The 14,569-nt window shown below is 34.9% G+C and overlaps 1 protein-coding gene across 4 annotated transcripts in view; it reads right to left on the minus strand.

Annotated features, from left to right (window-relative positions):
* Window positions 1–14,569, minus strand: part of LOC143236810 (homeobox protein cut-like) — a 159,964-nt gene that overhangs the window by 93,004 nt on the left and 52,391 nt on the right. For 2 of the 4 annotated variants that reach the window (XM_076475393.1, XM_076475388.1), the window contains exons 2-3: window positions 10,824–10,918; window positions 10,128–10,224 (exon numbers count right to left, since the gene is read on the minus strand). The gene's annotated coding sequence lies outside the window, so the exon portion shown is untranslated. The remainder of the gene's footprint in view (window positions 1–10,127; window positions 10,225–10,823; window positions 10,919–14,569) is intronic. The other 2 variants (XM_076475395.1, XM_076475389.1) reach the window with 1 other exon arrangement.

Below are 14,569 nucleotides of genomic sequence, written 5' to 3' on the forward strand. Positions count from 1 at the left end.
TCTATTTTATTTCTCCTATTTCTGGCAGTAAAATAATGATAATTAAGCCTGTTCTTATTACAACTTTTATACTGATTTCCCATGCTAAACTTTCCTGTACATCTCAATTCTGTTTCAATTAGTTTATCTTTTCCCTTACCATTACCTAGTTCTAGTTTAAAACATCCTTCACAACTGGGTAAATACCCCTTGCATAATAGCATATCACACCCTTTCCAACTTAAGTGTAAACCATCCATTCCGGAAAGTTGCTTTCTCCCACTAAACTGATCCCAAAGTCCAAACAGCTAATCTGCTCATCCTTACATATTAACTTCAGCTCTAGTGACGTACTCAAAATTTAATCTCCACAATTAATTCTTGGCAGTATCCCCGATACTATTAATTTATAGCCTTTATTTTTAAATGATTTTGTCAATCGCTTGTAATTATTGATTAACTCATCTGACTTGCTTGTTTGTTTTTGTTTGTTTTTTTTAATTTCGCGCAAAGCTACTGGAGGGCTATCTGCGTTAGCTGTCCCACCAACTGCCAACTCTTGGGCTACTATTTTACCAACGAATAGTGGGATTGACCGTCACATTATAACGCCCCCACGGCTGGGAGGGCGAGCATGTTTGGTGTGACCGGGATTCGAACCCGCGACCCTCGGATTACGCCTTAACACGCTTGGCTATGCTGGGCCTTCTGACTTCCTCTTCCCTCTATTGTTAGCCCCTACGTGCACGACAAAAAGTACATCGTTGCCAGTCCTCTTGATTATATCTATTGCTATGTCATTTATGTCTTCCACCTGTGCCTCAGGATGATATAATCTGACTACTTTCTCCCTATTTCATCCACAGGATATTTTACCAACATACCATGTCAAGGAATTACCTATAACTGTAACCGTTACTTGTACTAAGCCTAATGTAACGTTATACTACACTATTAAATTCTAAATTAAAAGTATATACCTACTATTTTGGTCTCCAATTTGCTAAATATAGTTATTTTTTGGTTCTTCAATTCTAATTTCTAAAGATGAAAATAATAAAACCAAATAACATTAAAAAAATCCAAAATATTATAAAAATTTAGCTTTCCAACATCTTATTTTTTTAAAATGGAGTCCTTAAGGTATTTATTGGGATTTTTATCATGTTTTTTTCATTGGCGATTCCATGACTTCAGCATTTTTTATTAAGTTAATGCATCATAACTTTGGCAGTATAAAATTAGATACCGTCCTGCCTCAAAAAAAATTTGTTTCGATTATATCCCAAAAGGTAATAGAAGTGGATTCAATATCTCATCAACCAATAAATATTTTCTAAGGAGTACAGTCAAACGTGCAAGTCTAATCATACAGATGTCTTATCACGTCATTACTGATCAGATGTCGAAACAGTCATGTCCGCTGATGTTGCACTGAGCACGTAATTTATTTCCTGTCTCTTCAGACACGAAATTGTCGATTAGTGAAACCTCAACTTGTTTGGATAAATAAAGCTGTCTTATTGCATAGCTGCAAGTTTTGGTGATTTTATCAAAATTCCAAACTGCGGGGCTGAAGAATCATGACCTTTCTTTCTGACTATATGGCCACTAATAACTACTTCTTTGCTTACCCGAAAGGTATATTCGGCATATGAACAATGTACGAGCGGTTCCTCACGGCCTTGTTGTAAAGATAACAGTCATTGCATGAGTTGTTGGTCGTCTGTAAAGGTGAAGTTATTCAGGTCATCTAAAGTACAAGTTGGCTATCTAATAACATGCACAGAGCTCTCTCACTAAGGCTCCAGATACATTAATATTCAGCTTGTCTCTGTGTTTGTGTGTCTTTCATTAGTGTAAAAGCTCTGATAGTCCGTACTTCCGCTCAAACTGTTTGTCCCAGTAACTGTTTTGTTTGTAACACACATATATAACAACCATATCGTCCTATGTATCAAACATTGTGATATCCATCCTGTAGATCTGGCGACCCAAGCATACACATTTTTATTTTAATAACTAAAAGAAAGATTACCATTTTCAAACAGTGTCATAGCATCTATCCGTGCATATTACAAATTCGTATTCATATAATACGGTACAGATTTTGAACGAAAACGATATCCCTAAATAATCGTACTAATATCGTTTTTTTAATGTTTATTGTGTCTTAAACATTACCACCATCAACATAAAGCTATACTTATGTTTAATTAAAAATAAAAGAAAAACAGGTCTTTCTTTACGTTCGCAAAAGTTTCAATGGAGTTGAACACAGTAACACCTATTAACGGATGATGAAATATTTGTCCGTAATATTTGTTATACCATCTGACTATGTACCTATAACTGAATATGAGACACGTGGTTTGAACTTATCTAGGCAGTTATCAGAGAGCAGTTTTTCCACACAGGAATTTATCCAGCCACAGTAACTTCATACAACATAGGGGTTTATTCAACCATACTCGTTTCATATAACATAGGGGTTTATTCAGCCATGATAGTTTCATACAATGAGAAACTTTAGTACACTCTTAGTAATATTTGTTTGTCGAATTTCGCACAACCTAATTGTTGCAATCCTTGTTAGCCGCCCCTAATTTTTCAAGTGATAGACATCTAGTGAATACGTCCCTCCGCCAACTCTTGGGCTACACCTTATCAAAGAAAAGTGTGGTTGGTCGTCACTTTACAACGTCTCCACGACTGAAAGAGCAAGAACGCTTGGTTACTGGTTTCGATCCCACTGCTCGCAGATTGTGACTGAAGTGCCGTTACAACCAGGCCATGCTAAGCCTTATCAGTATGTACACTGATATGATTCCTTTGAAAGTACAGCTCATTAGGTCACATATCGTGCATTTTCAAAGAACTAGTTTTTGTAACAAGCATTTGAAATAAAATTTAGATCCAGCACTCATATGCGGTGCTGCTGTCAATGCCACATACGAAATAGAGGCACATCTTATTAAACACGCATGGCAGTTAGGGTGGTCGATGCTGCTGCGGCAGTGTTTAATAATGCATTACACTTCCATCGGCTCGGTCATTTCCGTTATCCCAAACAGACATTTGATTCGACTTGCTAAACAAATATGCGTAATTGACATAATTTTTTTTTAGGTTACGTCTTTCAAGAAAGACGTTCCCTTAACAACATTGAAAATAAAGCGCCAGTACTTATTTATTATTGACAGAAACACATCGAAATTCTTTACGTTCGGGCAAGTCAGCACATTGTTGTAAAGTTTTACGTAGAGAACACAACAACTTGCTATATCATATTGAGAAGTGTGCAAAGCCGTATCAATTTGCTTTTTAAGCCAAACGCTACAGTAACAGTCAAACGTTGATTCTTAGTTGAGTCTATTGCGTAATGGAACTTGATAGCTCGAGCATCTGCTTAAAGAACACAAAATTTCCCCAATGAAAGCGTGATTTATTACACGACCGAGAGCTTTCCACTAGGCTGTAAATCCAATCTGAAACACGTTCTGTTTTCTAATAACTGTGCGCTCAGATCATCGTTGCTACACACAGAGCCGCATCATTGAATACTTCAAATAACAACCCTGCAGTAATCTATACGTAACCCACGAGACAGTATTTCAGAAACATAAATACCTTAATACACGAGTTTTTTAGTTGATCGTGCAACTGAAGTCCCGATCTCTCCCTCGCTACATAACGAGGAACTTTGTAATAATATGGGACAATCATTAATTCAGATGGCAAGGATTCCAAAAGTGACTCAAAACTAGCACTTTGAGAAAAAAAAAGTTAAAAAAAACACAATTTAACTTTACTGAATGGAAAAAATGCAATCAAATGACTGAAAGTTTTGTTTATTTATTATGCACAAAACTACAGAAAGGAGTATCAAACCCGGTTTCTAGCACATAGTAGACGTACTACTGAGCCACTGGTTGACTGAAATAAAGACTACTTTAAAATATTCTTACTGTGGACTCTTAACGACATTCATCAAATAATAAAATCAGCAAAGAAGCAATTGCTTTCGTCCCACTACACAAAATGTACTACAACTACAACATGACCATAGTAAAGAAAATGTTTTTGAAAATCAGGTCATGGATAAGTGTATTAATATCTGTTTGTATAAAATGTTATGTTCTTAACCGCTAGAAGTAAGCTTTGGATATTTATAAGGTTGTCCGCAGTGGTTCGACGGAAAGTCTGCAGGCTTACACACTAAAAATCTGTTTTCCATATCTCTCGTGGGCACAGCATGGAAAGCTCATCGTGTAGCTTTGCGCTTAGAAACAACCGAGATATATAAAGTTAGAATTCTGTAAACACAATGCAGATAATCCATTGTTGAAGAGGATTTTGTTTTCCTAAGTGGAGATAACAACCATGAAATTACAGTTACTTACTGCAGTCTAAGACTTTAACATACATTTTATTAGACGAGACAGTTCAAATCTCATCTGTGAAACGATGATTTTTTTAGATATTTTCAGAATCACACAGATGTACCAAGTGTAATAAGAACTGAAATCTAATTCAATGAAGAAAGTATGATAGTGTTCGAATTTGAGTAGCATCTGAGGCATGACTGATGATTCCAAAACCTGTGGCAATTTGCCTTGAATTTCGCGCAGAGTCAAATGAAGGTTATCTACACTAGCCATCCCTAGATTAGCAGTATAAAAGTAGAAGGGAGGAAGCTAGTCATCACTACCTTATGCTATCCTTTTACCAACGAATAGTGGGATCGACTGTAAGTTTATAACGCACCCACAGTTAAACAGCAAACATGTATGGTGTAACGGGGACTCGATCACGCGACCCTCTGATTGTGAGTCAGGCACTGAAACTATCTGTGGCAAAAATATATTGCAAATTTTAATTTCAAACTTCATATAAATACTGTGTAATTCATCCATTATTGTATGTTTATACTAAAGCTGTACTCTTCCAACCACGGGTAACGAAACCCGGTTTCTAGCGTTGTAAATCCTCAGAAATATAGCTGAGTCATTGGGAGCTATATATTATTAATCATAAAAAAACAGTTATTCTAAAAGCCAATAGTGGATTTTTAATAGTTTTTCATGGTTGAGCATAAAATTACGAAATGGGGTATCTGTTTTATGCCCACTATGTGTATCGAAATCCAACTTTTAGCGACTTAAGCCTTCAGATTTGTGGATGAATCAATGGGACTTTTACTTTTTATAAATTTTATGTTGAAGCTCGGATTTATTAATATTCTCCAGCTTTGATATTATAATATTAAATACTTAATTAAATAACGTAAAATTAATTTGTTATAAAATATCATTTTTCCATTTTGTTTGAGAAATGTAGATATTCGAGTTTAGCTTATAAAGTACTAACAACCATAAATTACAGGACAACGTTTTCACGAAGAGGTAATTTGCGCAAGAAAAGAATTTAAAAAAACATTAGATTCCGGTTACCCCGTGGAATAGCGGTAAGTCTTCAGATTTACAACGCTAAAATCAGTAGTCTGATTCCCCTCGGTGGACACAGCAAAGAGCTCGATGTGGCTTTGCTATAAGAAAACACACACACACACAAGATCGCGACTAGAACCAACAGGCTAAGACACTCTTTCTCAGGCGATAGAGTAAAAGTGTTTTTTAGCGTTTCGGAGGTTTAGGCTTGAAACAGTCAATAATGTTCGGCACTCATTAACGGTGCAAAAAATAATCTGAAAAAAGAAAAACAATTTATTTGGTGTGTATTGAACTGACGAAAAGGGTATTCGTGACGGATTGATAAAACTCAAAACTGTTGCTATTTCCCCTGGCTTTAAACGGAACTTAATAACCAATTTGTTCACGAAAAAATTAAAAATCGTAACATAAAATTGAAATAGATACCTGCATGATGATTAAAAGATGGCCCTTATCTACTGGTAATCCACAATCCCTTAATACCGAACAAACAAAAATGGTGCTGTTTTAAAACGGAATCAAATGTGGCTTATAAGCCAGTGAACAACAACAACAAAAAGTTAACAAATTGGGTATATTCTCTTCCTTGTCTTTGAAATAGCGTTGATATTCGTCAAACAAGACAAAGGAACGTAAATACTACTGTCATCAGAAAAAAAAATAGGACAGGTCGGTTTTAGTGTTACACACGCAACACACCACAAAAATTAATTTCGATCAATTAAAGATCATTGCTAGATCAAAACTTTTTTATCAGTGGATCACAAGAGATACGATGTAAATGTTTAGGAATAGAGAAAGCGTGCTTAATATGGAAATGGGTCTCGAATTCAAACCTATTTGAATGTTTATTTTTTTACAATAAGTTTATACTCTCCACTATCGTTAATGAAAGTTGACCCTTCTGGAGCACTTTTAGCTTGATTTTTATGTTTCGTTAATCTTTAATCATGTGTGCATTAATTACTATGCTGATAAGTTATTACTGTTTACAGGAAAACCAGAACAATTTATAATCACGAAATGATGCTACATAAAAACCAGCTTACTAAGCATGCAGTACATTTCAACATCAATGTTTAACAGTGGCAATGCTATTCTAAGTGCACAGGAAACATCAAAACATATATCTTTCATTTTAAAAGTGGGACATTTCTCAGTCTTTAACTTTTTTCATCTTATGGTGGATATTAATGGAACATGTTAAATGTATTTCTTACAACATGGTCTGGCATGGCCAGGTGGCTAAAGCACTGGACTCGTAATCCGAGGGTCGCGGGTTCGAATCCCCGTCACATCAAACATGCTGGCCACTTCAGCCGTGGGGACGTTATAATGTGACGATCAAACATCCCACTATTCGTTGGTAAAATAGTAGCTCAAGAGATCATGATGGGTGGTAATGACTAGCTGCCTTCCCTCTAGTCTTACACTGTTAAATTAGGGACGGCTAGCGCAGATAGCCCTCGCGTAACTATGCGCTAAATAAAAAAAAAACAAAAACAAACCTACAACGCAAAAAATTAAAAAAAACTTGCCTGGAAAAAGCAAAAGCAAAACAGAATAAAATATATATGAACAGAATAATTTAGGACGCTACAGTAATGTCAGCACTTAGGTTCCAGACAGACTCTGGCTATGTGACAGACAACTAAACAGTATGCATAAAGATGTCAACATCAGAAGCTTCCGTCGATTTTTCAACATATGTTTTGGTTTTTTTTATATTCTCTCGAAAGACTGGCCCCCAAATGAATTTTAATTAATTCTGAATGATTCTCATAAGAAAAGGCTGGTTGACATGTTTCAACCCAATTGCAGCATCTTGGTTGCGACTAACCCAACGGAAGGAGTGCGTTAATTTAAAGTGAATATAATAACTAACGTATATTTTTAAGAAAAGGTTTATTTTTCACGTTCCATTAGTAGTACTATTTATGTTGTGATAAGTAGAGATCGGACGGAACAGAAAGAGTAAAAACATATGTCAACTTCACATGAAATGTCGAATATTCATCTACATAGTTGGTTTTAATAAACATCTCCGCAGAATATCGTATGAGCAATATACAGCAGTAATTATATTTCTAGGGGTAACTACAGGTTATTTGTACAACTAAGTATTAGTAAAAAAAGTAAATGTTATATCAAAAGCTTCTTTCCAGAATCATTTTAAATGTATAAACAGGAAACATGATCTGATGTTACCGAAGTTCTCAAAATAAACTAAAAAGTTGAACTTTTCGGAATTATAAGTCGCCCATCGTCTGATTATTATATATATTCCATCTTCAGCTAATCTATAAGGATATTAAAAAAGGAGAACTCTCCAATCGACTCAATTTCTACAATATAAATCAAAGTATAAGGCGATGTATAACTTTTACAATTTGAATAGCAGTTAGGTTTCGTTACCAGTGGAGATCTTGCTGTAAACAAAGTGTTAAATGAGATTCTATTTTTTTACACATTTTTGATGGTCTCTGATAAAGAATAATTGTTAACACTACGAGAGCCTCTGATGTAAAATCCTTTGTAACAATGGCTCAACCCAGTACAATTATCCGTTGTAGCACGACTTACTTCAGCCTTTGGAAAATATCCTGTGATGACAAATCTATATCGAAACCCCTGCAAATTTTTTTACATATTTGTTTCCTTATTAAAAAGTAAATCACCGTTTTTTTATTACTCGAAATGCACAAGGAATCACCTACAGTATCTTACCAAGTTACTCTGTACATACTTTTATGCAAAATACTATGTTCTATAGGCTTACAAAACAAAAATTATTAGTTAACCATGCCACTATAACTCTTATTAAAGACATCCTACGCATTTGTTATCCATTAGGATTCTTGTTTAGGAGTGTATGATACATATATTTTTCTTCAGCAGAGAATATTCTAGATAGAAAAAAAAAATCTAAGGATACTGGTTTTCTTAAAATATATGTATGGATCCAGAACTGTTTGATGCATGGTCCTAAGAAATACCAAGCAAGTATTATTTCTGTTATAAAGGTTTGTATGGAAGAAGACAAAAAAGGAGTCAGTTGTATGTGTTTCCTCAATGTTTCGGATATATTTGTATGTGTATTTTTTAACAATTTTGGTTAAAATGTTTAGCATAAATTTATTTACTTATAATGAAGATTACATTGCATTACTGACCTAGCATATGGATTTATGGTAAACTTAAATATTTTACTCTAACTGAGCTTCATGTAACGCTATTGGGATTACAGTCGAAAATGTCGCTAGTAATAAGAAATGTCATTTTAAAATCTGAAAAGCTGCGGTTTAAACGTTAAAACTTATCAAAGATTTAGTAACTAATAAGCCTAACATTTATCATAAAAATTACAGTAATGCAGTTCCCCACTCCCTTCACATTCATACATTCCTCTAAATTTATCCAACTTAGATTCAAGGTTACAAGAATCCTGGTATTGAGCAAATAGAAACTTTGGCAGTGACATATGAAAGAGAAAAGATAGATCTAAAATAATACTTTTTAAAAGCCTCTGGTTTTGAATATATAACGTAAAAATTAAATGAAATGTGGTGGAAAATGCATGTGCTGCTAACGAGATTTTTATTTCATTATAAGTTTTTGTTTCATTATATTGGACACTTTTTGTTAGACTGGTTATGAAATTAAATTTATTAAATGATCGGTTAATTTTAAAGTAAGAATATTTTTCGATTAAATATTAGTGATAATACAGGCCTGCGAATCTAAACATAAAAGTTGTTTTGGTTTTAATAATAGATTTTCACAATTCAGCTTCGAAGATTTCGAAAATAATATTCACTTTTTACCGTGTAAGGATTTTTATACAAATTGGGGATAGGAAAAAAGCCCTTACTTAGATCAAATTATTATTTTATTACCACTATAAACATTTTTTTTTTTATTTTGTTAACAAAGAATACAAACAAAATGAAGAAAAGGGAAGAACATTGATGTCAAACAAATATGTGGCCTCATTCGTCCCGACTTTTTGATGAAATCTACGTCTTTTAGTCTCAAAACCACGTTATGTTATGTTTTTTAATGTAATGCGTGATGATGTATTGTGAAAAATCTGTATAATATGGAGAAAAATGGATATCATTATCGGATTCGGTGTTTAGGAATTAGAAATTTAGAACATGTATAAAATTCAAGGCAGTAAAAACTTCGCAGGCTTGGGCTATTTACATCCAAGGGTAACGAAAGTCCTGTAGTTTTAACAGCACCTTGGATGAAGGAATCCACATTTTATGATCTTGAGGTAAGTTTCAAGGTCGTACTATTTTTAGTCATGTACACAAGATATTTGAATAAAAACATACAAGTTGAACAATAACTCATGCATATATTAATGACAGAATAAAATGAATGTTCCAGGGTAGATTTTGCTACAGATTTCAGAAATGTAGAGGCTGTTATTACGTAAGACGAAAACAAAATAATTTTGCCTTACCTACCTGTTAACGTCTACTTTAATAAACAGTGCACTTGCATTCATTCTCACACCTGTACGATCACGCGCCAGGCAGTCATATTTTGCCATGACTCGCCATTGAAAGTGACAGGAGTGAAAGAGATCAAACATGCCGCTGTTGCAGGTAAACTAGTTTAGGGCACACAATGAAGGCCATATAAAACTATACAAATGATATAGAAAAACAAAAACAAAAAACTTACCTTACTTACAGCAAAATTAATATTTTTGATGTGTGTTCCAACCGAAGACAAAGTCTTGAATGGATGACTCACATGAAACGTCCAAGTAATTCGGAAACTGCAATTTAAACATATCCATAGTTCCATTATGTTAACTTCGTATATAATATGGATGACTAACGCATTTTTTTACTCAAATTACAGATAGATAACGCAACTAGCAACTACGTCAATATGAAAAGAAGAATCAATGTTCTCATCCTGCACAAATTTAACTTACCAGAAAAATTCGTAAATTGTTCCTTACAACATTAAGTATAAAAAAAGGTGAATAATGAAATAAGACATTATTGTTGCACTAATACAGCAACATCACTGGTAAGACAAAGGTATTTAGTTATAAAAAATGTTGATGATGCAAAAAAGGAAACTTAAGAACGGACGTTTTATGTATGCAATCATTGTTCGTCTTCCAACGATAGATTCTGAGGAACTTTTATAGAGGTTTATATAATACTTTGCTAATTAATTGTGTCACAAATCTGGAGATTTAGTTGTTCTTGTATTTCTAATCGCGTCACATTAAAGGCAATAGAGAGTGATTGCATACATTTAAGTAATTTTTCACAAATATTATGACGAATGGAATCTTTAGCAGGGAAAGATTAAAGATGTTTCTAGTACTGAAAAAAGTGTTTAAAAGCTTTGTTCACATACATGTACACGTTTCATTGCTTGTGTGGAGCCTGATAGCGTACGAAGGTTCATGATTCGTGGTTGCTGTCATTAGAACCAACTCCGCAATTCGGGTCCTGTGGAGAGGAAGGGTATATAAGAGCTACGTAAACTTTCACTCTTGCCTATCAGTTCCAAATCAGAGAGAGTATGCACAAATGGTTTTGCACAAAATTGTGAAATAACAAACAAACTTATTTTTGGATCAGCCAGTAATGAAACACGTTTATAAACCCCAACCACCACCAATGGCACAGTGCTATGTCTGCGGGACTAACACCACTAAAACCGGGTTTCGATACCCGTGATGGGCAGAACACAGATAGCTCTCCGGGTAGCTTTGTGCTTAATTCTAAACAAACATTATATTTTCAAAACGCTAGGGTTAGGCTTCACGTGTGGTATTCAGAAGACAGTGAGATGGAGCCCTGAAACATTCGGAAGTAACCAACCTTTTTTGTTTATGGTTCCATCACTAAATTCACGATTGTGATAAATTGCATCCTTCCATAAACATCCATCGTTAAACTGAAGTTCGGTTTGATCTGAATTTCGTGCCAAGCTATACAAGGGCTATCTGCGCTAACCGTCCCAAATTTAGCAGTGTAAAACTAGAGGGAAGGCAGCTAGTCATCACCACCAATTCTTGGGCTACTCTTTTACCAACTAATAGTGTGATTGATAGAAACATTATAGTGCCTCCACGACTGAGAAAGTGATCAAATGTGGTGGAATGGGGATTCGAACTCGCGGCCCGAATATTGTGAGTCGAGCGCCCCAATTACCTGACAATATTGTAATATAAAAGTTATTTTCATAAAAATTCTATCAGTAATTGTAATCTCTTTTTTTTCTCGTTATAAGTTTACACAAAGCTACAAAATGAGCAATCTATACTGTAACCACCATGGGTATATAAATTCGGTTACTGACGTTGGAAGTCCGCAAACATACCACTGTGTTAGTGTGGGGGACCAGAAATTAACAAAGCTAATTCAATATAGCAATCTTTCCATAAATACGCAATGTCGTAAGATGATTAGAATAGGTTGATTTATCAGTTAGGTATCCTCGTTTTTATCGATATTTGCCACTGTAATCACAAATACTTACGAGGTTCGGCCAACTTAAGTGATTTAGGTTAGTCCTAAATCCATATAACGAGTTAAACATTGCAATTTAATCCTCGTTTTAAAAATCCATTTAACAAATAACTAAAATTAATGCAATTAATATCATACATGTTTTAACTCTTTAAACCAATATTGTTAAAGAAATTAACGTTAAATAAAATACAGAATCTATTTTACGTATTAATGTCATTTGTGTAATAAACAAATGATTATTAAAGAAATCCTTTTCTTTGCAGTAAGAATTTTTATCTGAGCCTGATAAATTAAAATTGACTACCCGTCCCGTACGGCCAAATGTTAGCACATTCATAAAAAAACATCCCCAGCTAAATTGTATGTATATTTATAAACTGTACAGACGTAAATAATGTGTTATATGTCGTGCTATATAAAGTTTTTACGATGTTTTAATTATATAAAAGAACTATATATAACATTATTGGTTTCAACAAAAGTAAGCCCGGCCTTTAATAAACTGCAAACAATAAATCCAGATTGTGAATAAAAACCAAGCCCACACGTAATTATCATACAAATACAATAACCTTACATAACTACACATGCACGATGTAGCTTTGAAGTGTTGAAGTTAAGTATTCTTGAATAGTTGTAATCAGGCTCAGTTAAGTGGAGCATTCAAACGCCTTCAGAATTCCTTAAAGTTATTTTACAACTACACGCGCAAGGATGAGTTGTAAAATGATTGGTTGACTTAGTATCAATTTGATAAAAGCTACACGAGGGCTGTCTTTGCTAGACGACCCTAACTTAGCAATGTTTGTTTGTTTGTTTTTGAATTTCGCGCAAAGCTACTCGAGGGCGTACTGAGCTAGCCGTCCCTAATTTAGCAGTGTAAGGCTAGAGGGAAGGCAGCTAGTCATCACCACTCACCGCTAACTTTTAGGCTACTCTTTTACCAACGAATAGTGGGATTGACCGTAACATTATACTCCCCCAGGACTGGGAGGGCAAGCATGTTTGACGCGACCAGGATTCGAACCCGCGACCCTCGGATTACGAGTCGAACGCCTTAATGTAGCAATGAAAGAATAGAGGGAAGGCAGCTAGTCATCACCACCCACCGCGAACTCTTGGGCTACTCTTTTACTAAGGAATAGTGGTATTAATCGTGATATTATAACGCCTTCACGGCTGAAAAAGCGATCATGTTTGGTGGAACGGGGATTCGAACCCGTAGCCTGCAAACTGCGAGTCACGCGCCCCCCTAAGGAAATATTTTAAAATGAAAGTTACTTTCATAAAATATCCATCAATATTTGTAAACTTCTTTTTGTAGTTATAAGTTTACAATTGATGCAACTTCACTGAAGAGGTCACTTGAATATCTTGCTCTGCTCAACTGAACTCAAAACAAGCGACTTCCAAAACGAAAGGATATAACCCAGGTAGTTATTATTTGTTCCTTGTATCAACCTACCCCAACAGAAACAGGTAAATACAAATTAGTTTATAATTGAACAAAAACCATCGAGCCATTAAGTAAAATAACCTGTAAACATAATTAACGAGTACGATGATCTCTACATAATTAAGAACGATTCGTTTCATAATTTTCTATTGTTATTAAAAAACATGTGAGTGATTGAAAATTATTTTTCAATGATGATCTCTACATAATTAAGAACGATTCGTTTCATAATTTTCTATTGTTATTAAAAAACATGTGAGTGATTAAAAATTATTTTCTTGTGTAAACAGGCCCCCCGCTAGTACAGCGGTATATCTCCGGATTTACAACGCTAAAATCAGGGGTTCGATTCCCCTCGGTGGGCTGAGCAGATAGCCCTTTGTGGCTTTGCTATAAGAAAAACACACACTTGTGTAAACAGAAAATTTGTTGCATAATCTGTCTCAAAAATACGATATAATAACCACAACGAAATTACTTTTATATTTCAATAAAACTTTACGAGTGAAATATTACTATAGTTTGCCCTCCTCCATCAGTGGCGCAGCGGTGAGTTTGTAGACTTATAGCACCAGAAACCAGGTTTCAATCCCGTAGTGGGCAGAACGCAGATAGCCCTTTTTGTAGCTATGTGCTTTAAAAAAACTACAGTTTCTACTTCATACGTTAAACTTGACTCCAAATACGTGTTCCAGAGTAGCATTTTGTATGAACAGTTTGTTTCAGCTAAAATGGAAAATGCTTTCCTTATGTGCTATCAAAGTTTCATCATTACTGTACAGAATAAATACTAGTTTGTTATGCGACTCGGCTGTATTCGTGAAAGTTGTGCTGGATATTTGTTTGTTATACCACAAAACTGTACAATAGACTATCTTCGCTCTGTCCAACGTGGGGAATCGCACTCCAGATTTTAGCGTTTTGTATCTGTACATCTACTTTAAACTCCCATGGAGTGGCACAATACTGGCTATGGGTCAGTTTCTACTTGAGTGACCTGGGAACCAGTTTCTTCCTTCTTTCAAATCAGGGGCTGTTGTTACCTCATGTATTAGAACTACTAACTATTGTTGCTTCCAGACGAGTTTATTAGAATAACAAGTTAATTTTGCCCGTAAATAGACGCTGCAATGGCTCTGGAGTCTAACTGACACTGTACACATTTG

Source organism: Tachypleus tridentatus, chromosome 13 (assembly GCF_004210375.1).
Source record: "Tachypleus tridentatus isolate NWPU-2018 chromosome 13, ASM421037v1, whole genome shotgun sequence".
Taxonomy (NCBI): domain Eukaryota; kingdom Metazoa; phylum Arthropoda; class Merostomata; order Xiphosura; family Limulidae; genus Tachypleus; species Tachypleus tridentatus.